This window comes from Capra hircus, chromosome 3, assembly GCF_001704415.2.
Source record: "Capra hircus breed San Clemente chromosome 3, ASM170441v1, whole genome shotgun sequence".
NCBI classification, from domain to species: domain Eukaryota; kingdom Metazoa; phylum Chordata; class Mammalia; order Artiodactyla; family Bovidae; genus Capra; species Capra hircus.
The window spans coordinates 88635736-88655702 of NC_030810.1; the positions used below are offsets into that span (position 1 = coordinate 88635736).

General features: G+C 44.5%; 1 pseudogene; it reads right to left on the reverse strand.

Annotated features, from left to right (window-relative positions):
- Positions 882-10957, reverse strand: LOC102179825 (annotated as a pseudogene).

Sequence of the window (19967 nt, forward strand, 5' to 3'; positions counted from 1 at the left end):
CTATGTCTATACTGACTTATAAGGGTGAATCATGCTTAGGAAAATAAACTGTAGGTAGACTGCAGTGTGTAGTATAGACCTGGGAGAAGTGTGCAGATAATCAAAATATGTTGATTTTGTCTTCCCCTCCACCACTCTTTATGGAGAGAACAGGTAGGGGTGGAGGTGTTTGATCAGAGGCAACTAAGACTTTCCAAAGTAGGGAATATAACTGGAAGATACAACTCCCTCCTCCTTCTCTCAGGCCCCTTCAGCAACAGGGAAAACTTCCCTAGAGGAGATTCTGGCTCTGACCATCAGTGAAGTCAGCAGTGTTCATTGCAGAGAGAGAAGCTCATAATCAACACTGGAAAATATCAGCTTGGGACAGACACAAATTCCCTCTTTCCAAAAATAGCAAGGGGAAGTGATCTTGAAAGGGAGAAGATGACAATTGACTACCACTGGTCATTTCAAGAAAAGAGCTTCAGAGAATTCAGATGGCTTCTTATTTTTTTAGTTTATTTGAGAGAGAAGAGATGACCTCACTATGACCTGGGACCTGTTTACCCCAAGAATGATGTATGAATGTCTGGACACAGGCAGCGTCTATCAGGGGACCTAGATGAAGAGATAAGGGTTTCCCCCAAATTTTGCCCACAACAGACTTTGTTATCTTTTATTCACAGCAGAGTTTTCCAAGTTTCTTTACAGAGAGGACTCACTGGAAGGGTTATCAAGTCATCCCAAGAATGAGTCCATCAGTGGGAACAAAAGGGTTGTCAAAAGCAAGAGGAGTTGTCCAAGGAGGTGAGATGACAGAGCCAGAGAGCAGCACCCACTTTTCAGCTTCTGTCTGAAGACCAAAGTAACCCACCAGGCCTCAGGGTCCACCTCAGAGGTCAAAGTCTCCTCTCCAGAGTCTCAGCCCTCCCATCAGAGGTGACTGTCATCTTTCCGAGGGGGTGGTCACCTTCTCAGGGACTCCAGCCTTCCTTCCTGGGGGCGTGACCTTCTGTCCAATCTGAAGGTGCACGGGACCCACAGCTATCCCTCCAGGGCTCACCACCAGATGGCCCACAGTGGTCAGGGGCTTCTCTCCAGGGCTCTCAGTCTTCCCTTCTGGAGCAGCAGTGCGCCTTCCAAATGATAGAGGGGTCCTTGTAGGGGTTGCAATCTCACTTCTGGGGGTTGTGGCCATTGTTGCAGACTTTCCTTCAGTCTCAGTGGCCATAGCCTCTCCTCCTGGGGGCAAAATGCCCATACCAGTGGTCAAATCCCTGGTCGTAGTTGGTATTTCAGGGCCAATTCTTGAAGAATTCACAGCAGTTGAGAACCAAAGTTTTGGTGAAGGAGTTGAGCTGAACTCTAGAAGAAATCAACAGAAGAGGGTGAGACTCCTACCTCTTCCTTCCCATCCTGTCACTGGCAGAACCAGAGCTGCTCCAGGGATGAAGTACCAGTTCCCAAACCAGAAGCAGAGGATTTCTGAATGCATCCTCTTGTCAACACAGATAAAGTCTCAGCACACAGAAGCCCAGCTTCCCCACTTAAACGTGTCAACAAGATCCCAGGCACCCATGGACACTTGGTGGGTTGGCTGCATTTCCAGTTGAGTGACTCCGAGCAGAAGTCTGCCAGTTCTCTATGCTGAGCCCCTCACTTTGGCTGTTACACTTTGCACAAGACATTGACCCTGAGGCCTATTTCCTAACTTGTGGAATCCTCAGGAAGAATCCTTTTGTGTCCCCTACTTGGGAGGCACGAGGAAAAAGGCTGAGTGCAAGGAGGTTGCCCTAGAAAGCATGTTGTAAAGAATTAAGTTGGAGTTTCATTTCCATCCCTGACTAGCTGTATTATCTTTCTGAGTCCTGGTCTCCTCACAAAATGAGGGTTATGGACCATCTCCAAGGATGTTGCAGATTTAGCATGCCAGGTTCCGTCTCTTAACTGCCAGTGTGTATAATGTCATGAGTATGAGGATTATTCCCATTTTGTAGATGGGAAAACAAAGCTCAGAGAGGTCAAATGGAGCAAGCATCAAAACCAAGATTAGAAAGCAGACTGGCCTGGCCATCAAAGCTTATTTTCTTCTTTCATTGTCATTTTGCACCAACAAAGCCTTTAAACCTTACAGAAGGGACCCACCCAGTGGTTTTGCAACTGCCAACCCAGCTTCCAGGCCATAGCTACTCACTGTCCTTCACCAGAAGATAATTCAACGTGTAGACAAGGGGGAAAGGGCCAGTGCCACAGAAAGTGCCTGTGACATCATCCAGGTCCAATGTCCACACCATGGCCCCCCCAAAATGCTCTCTCTTTATGAAAAATGCCTGAAAAAGCAGTGGTCAGTCAACCTGCTGTACTAGCCACCCTCCAGACTGAGTACAATGGCAAAATCAGATGGACTCTCAGAAGGCAATATGGTAGGATGCTTAGCCATGTAGCCTGTATTTGACTCTAGCCTCTAATGCTTATTAGCTATGGGATCTTGGAAAAAAAAAAAAAAAGCTACATAAGCCTTGTGGGTTTTAATTGCCTTTTATGTAAAAAACAAAAATGGATAACATTTCCAACATTTTTAGGATCCAGAATTCCTATATGTACATATTACAACATAGGTTGAAGTGGAAGATACAATGCTAAGTGAAATAAGCCAATCACAAAAGAACAAATACTATGATTTCACTCATTGAGGTGCTTAGAGTAGTCAAATTCATACAGATGGAAGGTAGAGTGGTGATTACCAGGAGCTGTGTGAGGAAGGAGTGGGGAGTCATTTCAGTTTGGAAAGAGGAGAAAGTTCTGGAGGTAGATATGATGGTTGCACAGCAATGTGAATGTACTTAATGCTACTGAATGGTGACTAAAAAATGAATAAAATAGTGAATTTTATGTATATTTTGCCATAATTTTTAAGAGATTTCTAAATTCATACATGTAAGATATTTGGAGCAATATTTTGCACATATTACATGTTCATAAATATTAAATATTGTCTGGTTCCCCAGCCTGCTAATCACCATTATCATCATATTAAATTGGAGACATTGCTTTATTTTTTTTAAAAATCACTTCAACATATCTTATGACATAGTGATGCTATAAAAGAGGAATAGAATGGACAATATCATAACTTTTACACATAAAAGAAAATGAAGCATTTTATCCATGATTATTAAAACCTCAGATATAACTAAATGGAAGTTGTTTAGCATTGAATCCAGATTTTCTTATTACTTTACCAGAGTTCTCTTGTAAGACTGATGGAAAAGATTGTCATTTGCAAATAACTACATGACTTAGCCAAATCAATTGGCTTCTTTCTGGGGTTTAATTTCCCCAAATGTAAAATAAGGAGGAACCAATTATTGCTAAGTTGGAAACTGTGAAGATTCTGATTTTTTTTTTCCTACTTTTAGACTAACAAGTTAACCTGTCAGGTTTTTTTTTTTTTCAGTTTTATTTATTTATTTTCACTTTACACTATTGTATTGGTTTTGCCATACATTGACATGAATCTGCCATGGGTGTACGTATGTTCCCCATCCTGAATCCCCCTCCCACCTCCTTCCCTATCCCATCCCTCTGGCAGTTTTATAGGCACATACACACATGAGCACATGAGTGCACACACACACACAAGGGTCTCATAGAAGCCAGAGGGAAACTATGTTGGAGCAATAAAGGACCAAGTTCTCACCTTGTAACTAAAGCTGATGACATCATCATAGCCAACCCACTCTTTCCCCTTGAAGGCATATGGGACATACTGATCATCAATCCAGCGTTTATTCATTCCCTCAATGAAGGAACAAATCTGCAGGAGCGTCAGAACAGTGATCAGCTGCATGGCATTCCATGAAGAGAAGCACCCACAGACAAACTGTTCACACCTAGGGGTAAAGACTTCCTCTCTATTTTGGATAAATTCTTACTATTGCTTATTCCTTTCTCTAATATCCATGATGGATAAACAGGTAGAGAACCAAGGAGTGGGTGGCAGCCTTTAAGAAATCAAACTAGAGTTTGTAAATAATGTCAATACCAAACTACTACATAACAAACCTGAGTCTAGACCAAACCTGTACCTTTCTCAAAGACTTTTCATAAACAAGTATCTCCTTTGCTCATTAAACCAACATAAACTGATCCATCCAGGTATCTATCAAACTAACTTTTGAATCTATAATAAATGTAAAGACCTGAAGGCAGGGAGAACTAGGTTATTACATCAAAAAACCACTGACTGTAGACTGGGTACCCAACACTGTGCTGGAGACAGTTTGCTGCAAAGATATAGAAATATTCCATTTGGGCTGCAGAAGCTAATATGGAAGTTATTATTTTTTTTTGTTTGTTCATTAAAGGTGTTATCAAAACCTCTTTAACATTACGCCCCCTTGACTATGTCATCACTCATAATCATGCTTCATTGGATTAGCAGGGAAACTTCTCCAGGAGCAGGCACAGTGCAGAGACTGGAGAGACACCAGCATCTCCATTACCACCTCAGTCAAAGATGCAACTCTCCCTCTGGTGCCTGCTGTCCTTTGCCTAGGAGGTCCTTCCCACCCATCAGGATTCTACTGTGCTTCATAGTTCTGCTCAAAATCCACCAACCCCACACCCTACAGTCATGCACTTGGTGCCTCTTACTGTCTTCTCTTGTGTTCCACATTCCCCTGGATCCATGTCTCTTCCCCCTACTCAACAGCAAGCTTTGTTGAGATGGGGATTCAGGCATGGAATCGAGGTAGAGGAGAAAGAATCTGTGATGGGGGATGTCTTAGAATTGTCTCAAAATAATTGACTAGTGAGAAGGAAGGAGTCAGGAGCAGAGAAGAAAAAAAAAAGACTCACCATGAGCGGTTAATGACTGAAGCTGAGTGAAGGGCATTTGGGCATCAGGGAGTGAGAGGATCTTATACTGTTCTTTTATTTTTGCACATGTCTGATTATATACATATGGTAAATATTAATTATGTTTATTTAGGACATATAGTAAGCGAGGATTGACTTAACTGCCATTTAAGAATCTTCTAAGGGGTGAAATATCTGCCCTGGGTCCATGGCTCTTTCAGGGAATGAGAGGATGCTATACTATTCTCTTACTTTTGAAAATATTTGAACTTTTGAAAATATATATATATCTTTCAAATATTAATTAGGTTCATTTAGGCCATATAGTAATTCAGGATTGACTTAAATATTATTTAAGAATCTTCTAAGGAGGTATCTGTCCCCCACCATTCAGAGTTCACCCAGTTCCTCACCTCTTACAAAGGGCTCAAATAACTTTCCCAAAAGAAAAGAGAATATCCCAGAGACTGGATGTCCCTTACTACAGCAAACCACCTCCTTGTCCTATCTCTATCCCTCAGTCTTGCCTTGGTCCCTTGTCCCTGCTTTGGCCCTGGGCTCGGGTGGGGGAGCCCTAACTCACAGACAGAGGTTCCCATTCCCGTCACCTCATAATAAGCCAAGAAGCCAGCTTGCTTGGTGTACTTCCCTGGAGCTGCTGGTCCCACAGCTTCTGCCCCCAGCTCATTCTGAGAGGCTCTGAGGAGGTGAAAAGTACGTCCATAGGTGGGGAGCTCCATGAGGAGCTTCTCGGGGGGGACCCCAAGCTATCACCAGTAGCTCATGGCATACACCTGCAGGGAGGAAGAACCAATACCTCCTTGTCACCAAGAGCCACTGGCCTGGCTCAGGGGTGCACGTCTGGGCTGCCTGACAGCTTTCCTTTTCTTACCGAAGATTTGGGGTCTCCAGGCAGAGAGAACAGAGGGCTATTGTGTCCTGTGACCTTTTCCCAGCTTCCATGTAAGTCGTAAGACAAGACGCTGATGAAATCCAGGAATCTATAAGGGCAGGAAAAGGAGGTATGAAGATCATGCTAGCTAGACTTCCACAGCACCAACTAGCTAACTAGCTGAACATCGACCACCCAACACCCCTGCCATCTCTGCCCACTGAGATGGGGACTGGGGACTGCCTGAGCCATGCCCCACATGTGAGAGGCTGCCCTGGAACACACAGCTGGTGAGGGACAGCAGTGTGTCAGGACCTATGCCTTCCTGAGAGTATCCAAGGGGTCAGACCAGGAAACAAAGTGGACTGGATCAGACCACGAAACAAGTGCAGCAGCTGCTAAGCTGCTGCTAAGTCACCTCAGTCGTGTCCGACTCTGTGCGACCCCATAGACGGCAACCCACCAGACTCCCCCATCCCTGGGATTCTCCAGGCAAGAACACTGGAGTGGGTTGCCATCTCCTTCTCCAATGCATCAAAGTGAAAAGTGAAAGTGAAGTTGCTCAGTCGTGTCCGACCCTCAGCAACCCCATGGACTGCAGCCTACCAGGTTCCTCCATCCATGGGATTTTCCAGGCAAGAGTACTGGAGTGGGGCGCCATTGCCTTCTCCACAAGTGCAGCAGAGGTCTGCATAAATGACATGTGTAATCAGACAGCACAAAAGGGCATCCATCTTTCTACTGTTCAAGGAGCCAGTGAAACCCATCTCTTCCAGAAAGCTTTCCAGATGGCGAAGTGTAGTTGAGCCTTACCGAGTCACAGTGTAGAGGTTAGCATGGATTATCTAATTTAATTTTAATCTAGTTAATATCCTAATTACCATAATTGTCTCCATTTTTAAATGAAAAAATTGAAACTCACGCAGTTACTTAATTTGTCTAAGGTGACTCAGCTGGGTGAAGGTGGAGTCCTCAATCCTGCCTGGCTATAAGACCAACACTAGCCAACTCAGCTCACTGGATCTCTCACCTCTCCTGACACGCTGAACCCACTCTCCCTAAGGGTCATCACACACAGGAATGGCATCCTCTCTTGTATGTTGCATCTGCCTCACTTTTAACATCAGGAAACACTTGATTCTTGAACTTTGTTAGAATTAGTCCAGAACTGGCATGTCCAGAGAGATATGAGCTCCCTCCATCTGGTTTTGTGACTTTAGCATGAAGACCTCTGCTCTGAAAATGGGCCCTAACTGGGCATTCCTATTTTTGTTTCAGAGGCAGTAGTTGGTAATTCACCCATCCCCTCTGTCACCCAGTGCACATCCACAGGGGACTCCAGCAGAATAGAGGTCAGGCCCTTGGATTCACTCCTTGAGGCCCAGCCATGGATGATGCTGATATCTACCCAAAGGGATGCTGTGGTATGGCCTGGTGCTCCATCACTCCCCTCTGATCTCCTCAGGAAGTCCGGGCTATAAGGAATAATCCTTGTCCCCACCTACATTCATGCTTAACCCACCTCCCACAGGTGCTTTCACAGCAGGGCAGGAAGTCAAAGCTGGGCACCTCTGGGTTCTGAACCCAAGATGCCTTCTTCCCTCCAGTGCCCCCCACCAAACACCAAAGGAGCACCCACTCACCTGCCCAGAAGGCATGCATCATACGCTTTCTGGATGACATGGGGTGCCCAGAGACGGCAGCAGACAGCAGCAGCCTTGGGCGCATGGTGAGCTGGGCCTCATTCTTGAAGGCCTGCAGGAGCTCCTGGGAAGAGAGAGGCAGATGAGAGAAATGGACAAAGCAGAGTGGAGTCGGGGAAAGCAGGAGTCATCCGGGAAACAATCTTCCGCAATAACAGAGCCCCTGGAGCCGGGAGAGTCAGACACAGGCCCTGCCCACAGGTTCCCAAGAAAGGGGGACGTGAGCCAGTGCAGCAAGTCGCCGAGCAGAGGGCCAGTGCCAGGGAAGCCAGCAACTCTATGGGGTGGCAAAAGAGTCACACACAACTTAGTCACTGGACAACAAAGCTGGACTTACTTTAAGTAAGGAGAGAAAGGTCCAGCAGTCATGCACGGGGCTGCCTCTGAGTCCAGGGTACAAGAAGAGGAGGTCCAGACCATCGAAGCCATGTGTCCTCAGGAGGGCGATCACTGAATTGACAAACCTTTCCAGTTGGAAAACGTGGACAGCATCTTGGTGAACCTGCAGGGGGGCCAGGGGTGAGGCCAGGAGAGCTTTCTGCATAACCGTGCTCCCCCCACCACTCTCCTGCAAGGCTCTTTGGTTCATATGTGACTGTGGAAAGGAAGGCAGAGCTTTGAAACTTTCAAACCTTCTTAAGTCCCTTCCCAGCCCTGGACTTCAGGCTCCAGGAAGGATTTGCAAACCACACCTTCCCCTGCCAGATGGAAGCAACATTTAGCCTGGGGTGGAGACAGTGACTCAGAACAGCTCTGCCTTTGAAATGATCACTCCTGGCCAGGCACTGACTCTTTGTCCAAACAGATAAGGGGAGGGAACATGAGAAAAGGGCCTGCATTTCCAGAAAGATCTCTGAGCTAATGGGCCCCATAACATGGCACAAGAGGGCCAGGCTCTGACCAGGGGTTCTAGAGTCTTTGCTATTCTGTTTATTAGCTATTTGACTGTTCTCCATTTTTCCTAGTACTTTCTCTTCCATAGTGAAGACACTATTGGAAAACCTTTAGAATAGCAAAGCTGAACTTTAAGTAATTTGGGGCTAGTACTGCATGCAATGATTAACCAGATTCAGACCTTGGCAGGCTTGGTTCCATTACCTGATCATCATTCCTAGCTGATCATCTCTCAGGAACACCTGGGTGAAATACAGTAAGTTACCAAAGCTCTCATTCGTGCTTTTTTCCTACAAATTTGGAATGCAAACAGCCACTTTAATCCTTTCCCCCAGCAATCATGAGATAGTGAGTGTAAAGCTAGCCTGCTCCCCTGACCCATCACCTCAACCTCATCCCAGAGAGAAGACCTAATGGCACAGACTCACCTCGAGGTGCCGAAGTTCCACCCCCCAACGGACAGCAGTGTTTTCAGCCCCCTGTTCCTGTGATGAAGGACAGAGTCGGTGAGCTGGGAGAACAGTGGGAAGTAGTGGAGATGGGAGGAGGGGGAGGGAAAGGAGGCAGTGGGTGGAGTAACCTAAGGGAGAAAGGAGTGGAGCCCAAGATGGAGAAGAAGGATAAAAGAGACAGCAACCAGTCCACATATAGACCATCACACCCAGGACCCCAGGCTCTCTACACCCCCCAAACTCCCCACTCCCATGACATTCCCAGAAAAAGAAAAGGCAGCCTAAATTTTCTCTTCACTCACTTTTTTGGTCAACAAACATTTACTGAGCAATTAATACATGCCTCTGACTGCTTTAGGTGCTTGAAACATAGCAATGAACAGACGGACAAGCTCCCTGCTCTCCTCTCTGGAGGCTGTGCTCTAGTGACATGGATTTTCTCTGCCCTTCTACAACCATGCACACAGTGACAGACCACTCCCTGCAGAGGACAGCCCAGGAGGCCTGGGGAGAGAACACTGAGCACCAGCTCTCTGCTGGGCGCTGACCCCGCCGCTGGTGTACAAAGACCATAGATACCAGCCCTTCCCTTGGGGTTCATTTGCAGGTGACAAAGGGCAATGAAACACTAGCATTTGTGAAGCTTTTGTGATACGCAGCTCTCTCCGAAGCATTTGAAAATAGAATCCTGAGCACTGGGCTTGAAGGGTGAGTTGGGGTGCAAGGCAGAGAAGAGAGAGGAGCATATTCTAGGCAGGGGCACAGCAGCCACAAGGGCAGGGAGGCAAGGACGAGCTCAAACTGCTGATCAATGGGGAACTCCCAGAGCAGGGACACTATAGAGAGCCCTTGACAGGAGGAGGGACCCAGGGATCAGAGGACAGGTGACGACTAACAGAAGACAAGACTTACTCCTCTTTACCTGTAAAATACAGCCCCCCCACACACAGTGAACACACCTCTCCTTGAGCTTGTTGAACTCTGGGTAGAGGATTTTCTCATCCAGGGGATCCTTAAGAACAATCCGATTGTTGTTCACTGAAGCAAAGGCAAATACCAGGTGGGTGCAGAGAAAGGGGTCCAGATCCCGGGGCAGGATCGAGGCAGGGCTGGGCCGACTGAATGCCCAGTTGGTGAAATAACACACAGGCAGCAGGTGTGGGCAGCACCTGGCAGGGGACAGCAGGCATTATTGATAGAAGCCAAGTGAGGATGGAGCTCAGCATCCACAGAGCGGTGTTGACACTGCCCGAGAGGCTAGGCTACTGTAACTGCTCCCTCACACACACACACACACACACACACACACACACACACACACACTCCAGAGCTAAAAGGAGGGCAGGTCCATCCCCCATTGCTGGGGTCTCCCGGGGAAAGAACGCCTCATGAAACCCTGGTCAGAATGGATCTGAGTGTCTGGATCCTGGCACAGAGAAGACCCAACAGTGACAGAATCCACTGTTGAGCCAAATTGGGTCAATGATCCCCGACGCAGAGCCAAGGTGGGCACAGGAGACACTGGATCTGGAGCAGTTCTCAGTGGACACTCTCCCCGGCTCTGGAGAGGACCAGTTTCCTCACCATCATGGTGTTTCAGCACAAGGAGCAGCCCTGCAGGAGACAAAGGAAGAAACACACGCAGATTCACAGGTACACCCAGAGTGACACACCCAGCTCACCCTCCAGCTCCCACAAATGCAGACACACACACCCTTCCCTCCTTCCTCTTCTCTACACAGTGTGGGTGAAGCCAGATCTAGCTAAGCTCCTTCCCACTCCAATATACTCTACATGTAGACACACAGGCTTTGGGACAACCATGACACTGAGAAGTCCCAGCAAAGGTTCCGGGCCAGTGGTTCTCAACCTTGGAAGATAATGTAAGCATAGTGATTTTCTGGCTCCTCCCACAGACATTCTGATCGGTGGGTCTGAAGTGAAGGCCAGGCATAAAAATACTTAATGTGTAGCCAGTGAGAGCCACTGCTCTGATCACTTCTCCTTTCACTGTGTCCTGTCCACCTCCATCTAATCCAGGCCCCTGAGGCCCAGGATGCTCCTTGGGTACCACAGAGACAACAAGCTGATGAAGCCCAGCACCTCCTGATCTAAGAGACATTTGGGAGCTGGGACCCACCACACTCACCAACCCACAGTAGCAGCTTCCCCATCTCTGTGGTCTGACAGCTGCAGGCCTAGGGCTGGAGCCCCTTTATATGAGATACCCCAGGTACAACTATGGGACAACCCAGCCACACACACACAAAACCAGGGACAGTGATTAATGCATGGCCGCCCCAGAGTCACAGTGACCCCAGCATCTTCTGTCCTTCCACCCAGCGGAGCCATAGCTCTGAGATCCAACAAAGCAACAACTCCCTCTGACACTGGCACAGAGGTGTCCATGACCAGCCCTAGTGAGGGCAGGGCCATGCTCAGCCCCTCTTCCTGGAATTCAGCCCCACATGGACTGAGTACGAGGAAGAAACACTGAAGGGCAGCAGTGATTCTGTTGTTATATTAGTGGTTAGGAAAATTCTGTAATGTAAAGCTTAAAATTCCCAACTATGGACTCAGGAAGGGGAAAGTTTGAATCGCAGTGCCAAAAATTAGAAGTTTTAGCATCTAGGGCCAGTTACTTGGCTCTTTGAGCTTTAGTTTCTACACTTGTAAAATGGAGATAACACTTGAACTTACCTCATAGCATTTTATGCTGATTAAAGACATAGCATGTGAAAAACTTAGTTCAGTGCTTTGAAGTGTGGTGCTGGAGAAGACTCTTGAGAGTCCCTTGGACTGCAAGGAGACCAAACCAGTCAATCCTAAAGGAAATCAACCCTGAATATTCATTGGAAGGACTAATGCTAAAGCTGAAGCTCCAATACTTTTGCCACCTGATGCGAAGATCCTACTCATTGGAAAAGACCCTGATGCTGGGAAAGTTGAGGGCAGGAGGAGAAGAGGATGAAAGAAGATGAGACGGTTGGATGGCCTCACTGACTTAATGGACATAAGTTTGAGCAAACTCCGGGACATAGCGAAGGACAGGGAAGCTTGGTGTCCTGCAGTCCATGGGGTCACAAAGAGTCAGACACAACAGAGCAACTGAACAACAACAACAAGGGCTCAGTGAAAGATAGTAGTTATTAGAGATGCCACAAGAGCTTGCCCCCAGAGCAGGATTCTCAAACTCAAATGCTGACAGGCAGGTAATGTAAATTGGTGAAGTGGACACAATAGAATACCTCACGCTCCAGTTGATTAGAAAAATAACAGTGCTCCTACTGTATAGCACAGGGAACTCTGCTCGATGTTATGTGACAGCCTAGATGGGAAGGGCATTTAGGGGACAGTGGATACATGATATGTATGGCTGAATCCCTTTACTATGCACTTGAAACTATCACAACATTATTAATCAGCTATACTCCAGTATAAAATGAAAAGTTTACAAAAAAGAATAACAATGCAAGCCCAGTGATACACTTCAGCTAACATGAAGTCTCTCAGTTGGGAGACATCAAAGATCAGTATTAACAGGGACAGCACTCTGAGTAGCCACTAATGTTTGCCTTGAAGTGAAATAGAACCAATACTTTGGAGGATTCTTGAATTTCTCAAGAGAAGACACAAATCTGAATTTTTGAATGAGTCAATGACGTTTGAGCCAATATATGAGCCAATGGTGACACTGTCATGAGAGGGGTCATAAACCTAAGAAATATAACAAATGCAGTTCTGGACACCTAAGAGTCAATTTTTTAAAAACACAATAATAATATGAAGGATAAATAAAATAAGTATATAAGCAAATGTTTTCATGATCCACCAGTTTTCTTTTCTGCTACCAAGGTTCTCAAACCTTGAGTAGGTCCCATATTTCAGAGTGTGACCCTCCATCACAGGGACAAAAATTTTGTTACCTGTGTATCCAATACACCTGTTTTCTTAGAGATTCATACTGCTCACTTAATCCACACACAATAGAGGGACTAATCAGATGTCAATATAATAAATTCTACTGGGAAATAACAATGACTAGTGGTTTAATTTGCTTCATTTATAGTAGGAAGACCAGGAAAGTGTAACTTGTATCAGCAGGTTGCTTGGTATCATGGAACAAAACAATAAGTAGCATAGAATGTTTAGGGTGAGAATATTTCACTGAAATCTGGGAAAGCCTGAGGGAATACTCTACCTAGCAGAGGCTGTGTCTCCATTTGTTCATCCCTCTTTGTCTTCCTTTACATATTCAATGAATATTTTATTGAGCATAGGCCAGGCCCTAATGGGCTTCCCACATAGCACAAGTCGTAAAGAATCTATCTGCCAATTCAGGAGATGAAAGAGATGAGGGTTTGATCCCTGGATCAGGAAGATCCCCTGGAGAAAGAAATGGCAACCCACTCCAGTATTTCTTGCCTGGAGAATCCCATGGACAGAGGAGCCTGGAGGGCTACAGTCCATGGGTCACAAAGAGTCAGACACGACTAAGCACGTGTACACAGGCCCTGATACACACCCTAGGTATGTGCTGATCAAGAAAGAGTTTCTACTCAAGGAACCTCTAGTCTAGTGAACATATGGATCACATCTCCCAGAGCTAAAGCATGTCTCTATCTTAGTCTCTTGGATTAAGTGCAGTGGGAGATACATGAGTTTTGTTTCTAAAAAACCTTGAGATCCAATACCTGCTCTGTAGTATCATTAGGTACACCTGCATGCTCAATGCCACCTTCCATACCTTGGGTTAATGTGAACCTGAATCAAGAGATTCCTGAATGCAACACTGGATCATGTTTGGCAACAACTCACGCCATTGGTTAGATGGCCCCTACTGTGGTTTCTAACTCTAGTGACCAATCTCTTATTTGCTTCCTAGTTCCTAGCCCTTGTGCCCTAAGTCTTGTTTCTAGGTCTCTGCTTTGATTTCTCTTTCTGGTTTATAAACTGTAGGTACCTCACTCGGTTTCTAGGGCCTGGGTCCTGACTCATTCTTGCCAAGCTCCTGGGGCTTAAAGGCCTGACTTTTTAGACCTCCCTGATGTGAATGCTTGCCTCTCTCTGCTTCTGGGCCTTCTCTCACCCCACCTCCTGACACCAGACTCTGCATCACTGAGATTTCCCACAAGGTTTGTTCTCTTCCACCCAGACTCCTGCCAAGGGGGCTGGTTGTTAATGCTGTGCCCATCACAGAGACAAATCTGTTGGTCAGCTGAACCTCCTTCATCTGCACCTGGGTCAGTGCTCTGGACTCCTATCCAAGACCTGCCTGTCCCATACCTTCAAAAGTGACTGATGATGCTGAGAAGAATGGCAAGACATAACAATGGATGCCCAGGAGTGACCCTTGCTTTATTCAGGGGTGACTGTGCCAAAGAGTGGGCCACTAAAGCTCTGTGTGCAGGAGACGATGAACAGAGAAACGCTGGGCTATGCTGAAAACCAGTGTGCCGTGTCGCTCCGGTCACTCCCCGTCCTCCTCCTTGAGTTCTTGCTGTCAAAAGACAACCACTGCTTTGTATTTTTACACACCCACCAGGTACTTAGAGAATACTCCTTCCCAGTGCTTAGCCTGTTCTCATGAAATGAGAAAAGACACTTACAAATGTCTTTTAGTTGACCTGCTGAAGAAATTCCACAGCAAACAGCCCCTCCCATATTCTACAGCACTTCACTAGGTGAGGGCAAGATCACAGATGCGAAGGGCTTTGGGTTTAACAAAGCATTTGACCAAATTTTTCATGATTCTCATGTGGAAGAAATGGAGAAGTTTGATTTGAACAAAAGCAACTAGTTGACTAATGTAAGAACACAAAGAGTATTGACTACAGATCAGTATAAACTTGGAGAGCTTTACCATGTCTCTAAAATGAAGGAGATAGGCTAGAGTGTTGTTTCCTAGTATTTAATATAAAAGATGATTTTTGGCTGTGTATTATGATTTTTTATTTTCATATTTATGCATTTATTTTAATGTATATTAGAAAATGTATACTACCTCCAAATCCAATGATTTCATATATTAAAGTGTAAAAACTGAGGCAACTCAAAAAGAAATATTTTAATAAAGTAGTAAACATAAAAACTATTCAATCGCCTTAGAAGTCATTTTGAGAACACCACAATCCTATAACCCAGCAACTTCCCTCTTAGAAATTTGCCATGCAGAGATATCTGCCCAGTTATACAAAGAAAGCATGTTCACTGCAGGTTTATTTGTAACAACAATACCAACAAAAAACAACAGGCACGTCTCAGTTGACTAAATGACCATTAGTGAGAGATATATAAACATGTTATTACACATTGTTATCCATGGAATGGCCTCTTTCTTTACCTTTTAAGCTGGTGATTCTCAACTGGGCAATACTCTGCCCTCCATCAGACATATGGCAATGTCCAGAGACATTTTTCATTGTCACAGTGGAGGCAGGGGTGGTACTAGTATATGATGAATAAAAGCCAGGGATGCTGCTAAACATCCTACAGCACAAGACAGACCCTCATAACAAAGAATTACCCAGTATTGGTAATTAATAATCCAAAGGGTGAAATATCCTGGTTAAAGGTGAGTTATTTTAATTGTTGTTCTTTTAATTCTATCACAAACCTGAGATCATGTATATACTTACCTCTTATTACCTTAGATTTAAAATTAAACAACTGTTTCTTTTTTATTTATTTATTTTAATTGGAGGCTAATTACTTTACAATATTGTAGTGGTTTTTGCCATGAAATTAAAAGATGCTTACTCCTTGGAAGAAAAGTTATGAGCAACCTAGATAGTATATTCAAAAGCAGAGACATTACTTTGCCGACTAAGGTCCGTCTAGTTCAGGCTATGGTTTTTCCTGTAGTCGTGTATGGATGTGAGAGTTGGACTGTGAAGAAGGCTGAGTGCTGAAGAATTGATGCTTTTGAACTGTGGTATTGGAGAAGACTCTTGAGAGTCCCTTGGACTGCAAGGAGATCCAACCAGTCCATTCTGAAGGAGATCAACCCTGGGATTTCTTTGGAAGGAATGATGCTAAAGCTGAAGCTTCAGTATTTTGGCCACCTCATGCGAAGAGTTGACTCACTGGAAAAGACTCTGATGCTGGGAGGGATTGGGGGCAGGAGGAGAAGGGGACGACAGAGGATGGGATGGCTAGATGGCATCACGGACTCGATGGACGTGAGTCTGAGTGAACTCCGGGAGATGGTGATGGACAGGGAGGCCTGGCGTGCTGTGATTCATGGGGTCGCAGAGTTGGACACGACTGAGTGAATGAACTGAACTGAACTGAGTGGTTTTTGCCATACTTTGACATGAATCAGCCATGGGTGTACATGTGTTCTCCATCCTGAGCCCCCTCTCACCTCCCTCCCTATCCCATCCTTCTGGATCATCCCAGTGCATCAGCCCTGAGCACCCTGTCTCATGCATCGAACCTGGACTGGCAATCTGTTTCACATATAATAATATACATGTTTCAGTGCTATTCTCTCAGATGAACCCACCCTCGCCTTCTCCCACAGAGTACAAAAGACTGTTCTATACATCTGTGTCTTTTTTTTTTTTTTTTTTGGTGCTCATTTTTTTTTAATTTATTTATTTTACTTTACAATATTGTATTGGTTTTGTGATACACTGACTTGAATCCGCCATGGGTGTACCTGTGTTCCTCATCCTGAACCCCCCTCTCACCTCCCTCCCCATCCCATCCCTCTGGGTCATGCCAGTGCACCAGCCGAAGCACCCTATATCATGCATCGAACCTGGACTGGCGATTCGTTTCACATATGATAATTTACATGTTTCAATGCCATTTTCTCACATCGTCCCACCCTCGCCCTCTCCCACAGAGTCCAGAAGACTGTTCAATACATCTGTGTTTCTTTTGCTGTCTCGCACACAGGGTTATCATTACCGTCTTTCTAAATTCCATATATACGCATTAGTATACTGTATTGGTGTTTTTCTTTCTGGCTTACTTCACTCTGTATAATAGGCTCCAGTTTCATCCACCTCATTACAACTAATTCAAATGTATTATTTTTAATGGCTAAGTAGGTTCCAAATAGGACAAGGAGTATGTCAAGGCTGTATACTGTCACCCTGCTTATTTAACTTATATGCAGAGTACATCAGGAGAAACGCTGCGCTGGGAGAAGCACAAGCTGGAATCAAGATTGCCAGGAGAAATATCAATACCTCAGATGTGCAGATGACACCACCCTTATGGCAAAAAAATGAAGAGGAACTAAAAAGCCTCTTGATAAAAGTCAAAGAGGAGAGTGAAAAAATTGGCTCAAAGCTCAACATTCAGAAAACGAAGATCATGACACACTGGTCCCATCAATTCATGGAAAATAGATGGGGAAAAAGTGGAAAGAGTGTCAGACTTATTTTGGGGGGGCTCCAAAATCACTGCAGATGGTGACTGCAGCCATGAAATTAAAAGATGCTTACTCCTTGGAAGGAAAGTTATGACCAACCTAGATAGCATGTTGGAAAGCAGAGATACTACCTTGCCAACAAAGGTCTTCTAATCAAGGCAATGATTTTTCCAGTGGTCATGTATGGATGTGAGAGTTGGACTGGGAAGAAAGCTGAGCACTGAAGAATTGATGCTTTTGAGCTGTGGTGTTGGAGAAGACTCTTGAGAGTCCCTTGGACTGCAAGGAGATCCAACCAGTCCATTCTAAAGGAGATCAGTCCTGGGTGTTCATTGGAAGGACTGATGCTGAAGCTGAAACTCCAATACTTTGGCCACCTCATGCGAAGAGTTGACTCATTGGAAAAGACTCTGATGCCGGGAGGGATTGGGGGCAGGAGGAGAAGGGGACAACAGAGGATGATGGCTGGATGGCATCACCCACTCGATGGACATGAGTTTGAGTGAACTCTGGGAGTTGGTGATGGACAGGGAGGCCTGGCATGTTGCAATTCATGGGGTCGCAAAGAGTCAGAAACAACTGGTGACTGAACTGAACTGAACTGAATATTCCATTGTGTATATATGTACCACAGCTTTCTTATCCATTCATCTGCTGATGGCCATCTAGACTCCTTCCATGTCCTGGCTATTATAAATAGTGCTGCGATGAACACTGGGTTACACGTGTCTCTTTCAATTCTGGTTTCCTCAGAGTGTATGCCCAGCAGTGAGATTGCTGGGTCATATGGCAGTTCTATCTCCAGTTTTTTAAAGGAATCTCCACACTGTTCTCCATAGTGGCTGTACTAGTTTGCAATCCCACCAACAGTGTAAGAGGAATCCCTTTTCTCCATACCTTCTCCAGCATTTATTGTTTGTAGACTTTTGGATCGCAGCCATTCTGACCAGCATAAGATGGTACCTCATTGTGGTTTTGATTTGCATTTCTCTGATAATGAGTGATGTTGAGCATCTTTTCATGTGTTTGTTAGCCATCTGTATGTCGTCTTTGGAGAAATGTCTGTTTAGTTCCTTGGCCCATTTTTTGATTGGGTCGTTTATTTTTCTGGGAATTGGATTCAGGAGTTGCTTGTATATTTTGGAGATGAATTCTTTGTCAGTTGCTTCATTTGCTATTATTTTCTCTCATTCTGAAGGCTGTCTTTTCACCTTGCTTATAGTTTCCTTCGTTGTGCAAAAGCTTTTAAGTTTAATTAGGTCTCATTTGTTTATTTTTGCTTTTATTTCCATTACTCTGGGAGGTGGGTCATAGAGGATCCTGCTGTGATTTATGTCGGAGAGTGTTTTGCCTATGTTCTCCTCTAGGAGTTTTATAGTTTCTGGTCTTACATTTAGATCTTTAGTCCATTTTGAGTTTATTTTTGTGTATGGTGTTAGGAAATGTTCTAGTTTCATTCCTTTACAAGTGGTTGGCCAGTTTTCCCAGCACCACTTGTTAAAGAGACTGTCTTCTCCATTGTATATTCTTGGCTCCTTTGTCAAAGATAAGGTGTCCATAGCTGTGTGGATTTATCTCTGGGCTTTCTATTCTGTTCCATTGATCTATATCTCTGTCTTTGTGCCAGTACCGTACTGTCTTGATGACCAGTTGCTTCGTAGTATAACCTGAAGTCAGGAAGGTCAGTTCCTCCAGTTCCATTCTTCTTTCTCAAGATTGCTTTGGATATTCTAGGTTTTGTGTATTTCCATACAAATTGTGAAATTTTTTGTTCTAGTTCTGTGAAAAATACCATTTGTAGCTTGATAGGAATTGCATTGAATCTGTAGATTGCTTTGGGTAGTATACTCATTTTCACTATATTGATTTTTCCAATCCATGAACATGGTATATTTCTCCATCTATTTGTGTCATCTTTGATTTCTTTCATGAGTGTTTTATAGTTTTCTGTATATAGGTCTTTTGTTTCTTTAGGTAGATTTATTCCTAAGTATTTTATTCTTTTCGTTGCAATGGTGAATAGAATTGTTTCCTTAATTTCTCTTTCTGTTTTCACATTGTGAGTGCATAGGAATGCAGGGGATTTCTGTGTGTTGATTTTATATCCTGAAACTTTACTGTATTCATTAATTAGCTCTAGTAATTTTCTGCTGGAGTATTCAGGGTTTTCTATGTAGAGGATCATGTCATCTGCAAATAGTGAGAGTTTTACTTCTTCTTTTCCAATCTGGATTCCTTTTACTTCTTTTTCTGCTCTGATTGCTGTGGCCAAAACTTCCAAAACTATGTTGAATAGTAGTGGTGAGAGTGGGCACCCTTGTCTTGTTCCTGACTTTAGCGGAAATGCTTTCGATTTTTCACAATTGAGGATAACGTTTGTTGTGGGTTTGTTATATATAGCTTTTATTATGTTGAGGTATGTTCCTTCTATCCCTGATTTCTGGAGGGTTTTTATCATAAATGGATGTTTAATTTTGCCTAAGGCTTTCTCTGCATCTATTGAGATAATCAAATGGATTTTATCTTTCAACTTCTTATTGTGGTGTATTACATTGATTCATTTGTGGATTTTGAAGAATCCTTGCATCCCTGGGATAAAGCACACTTGGTTATAATGGATGATCTTTTTAATATGTTGTTGGATTCTGTTTGCTAGAATTTTGTTAGGGATTTTTGCATCTATGTTCATCAGTGATATTGGCTTGCAGTTTTCTTTTTTTGTGGCATCTTTGTCAGGTTTTGGTATTAGGGTGATGGTGGCCTCATAGAATGACTTTTGAAGTTACCTTCCTCTGCAA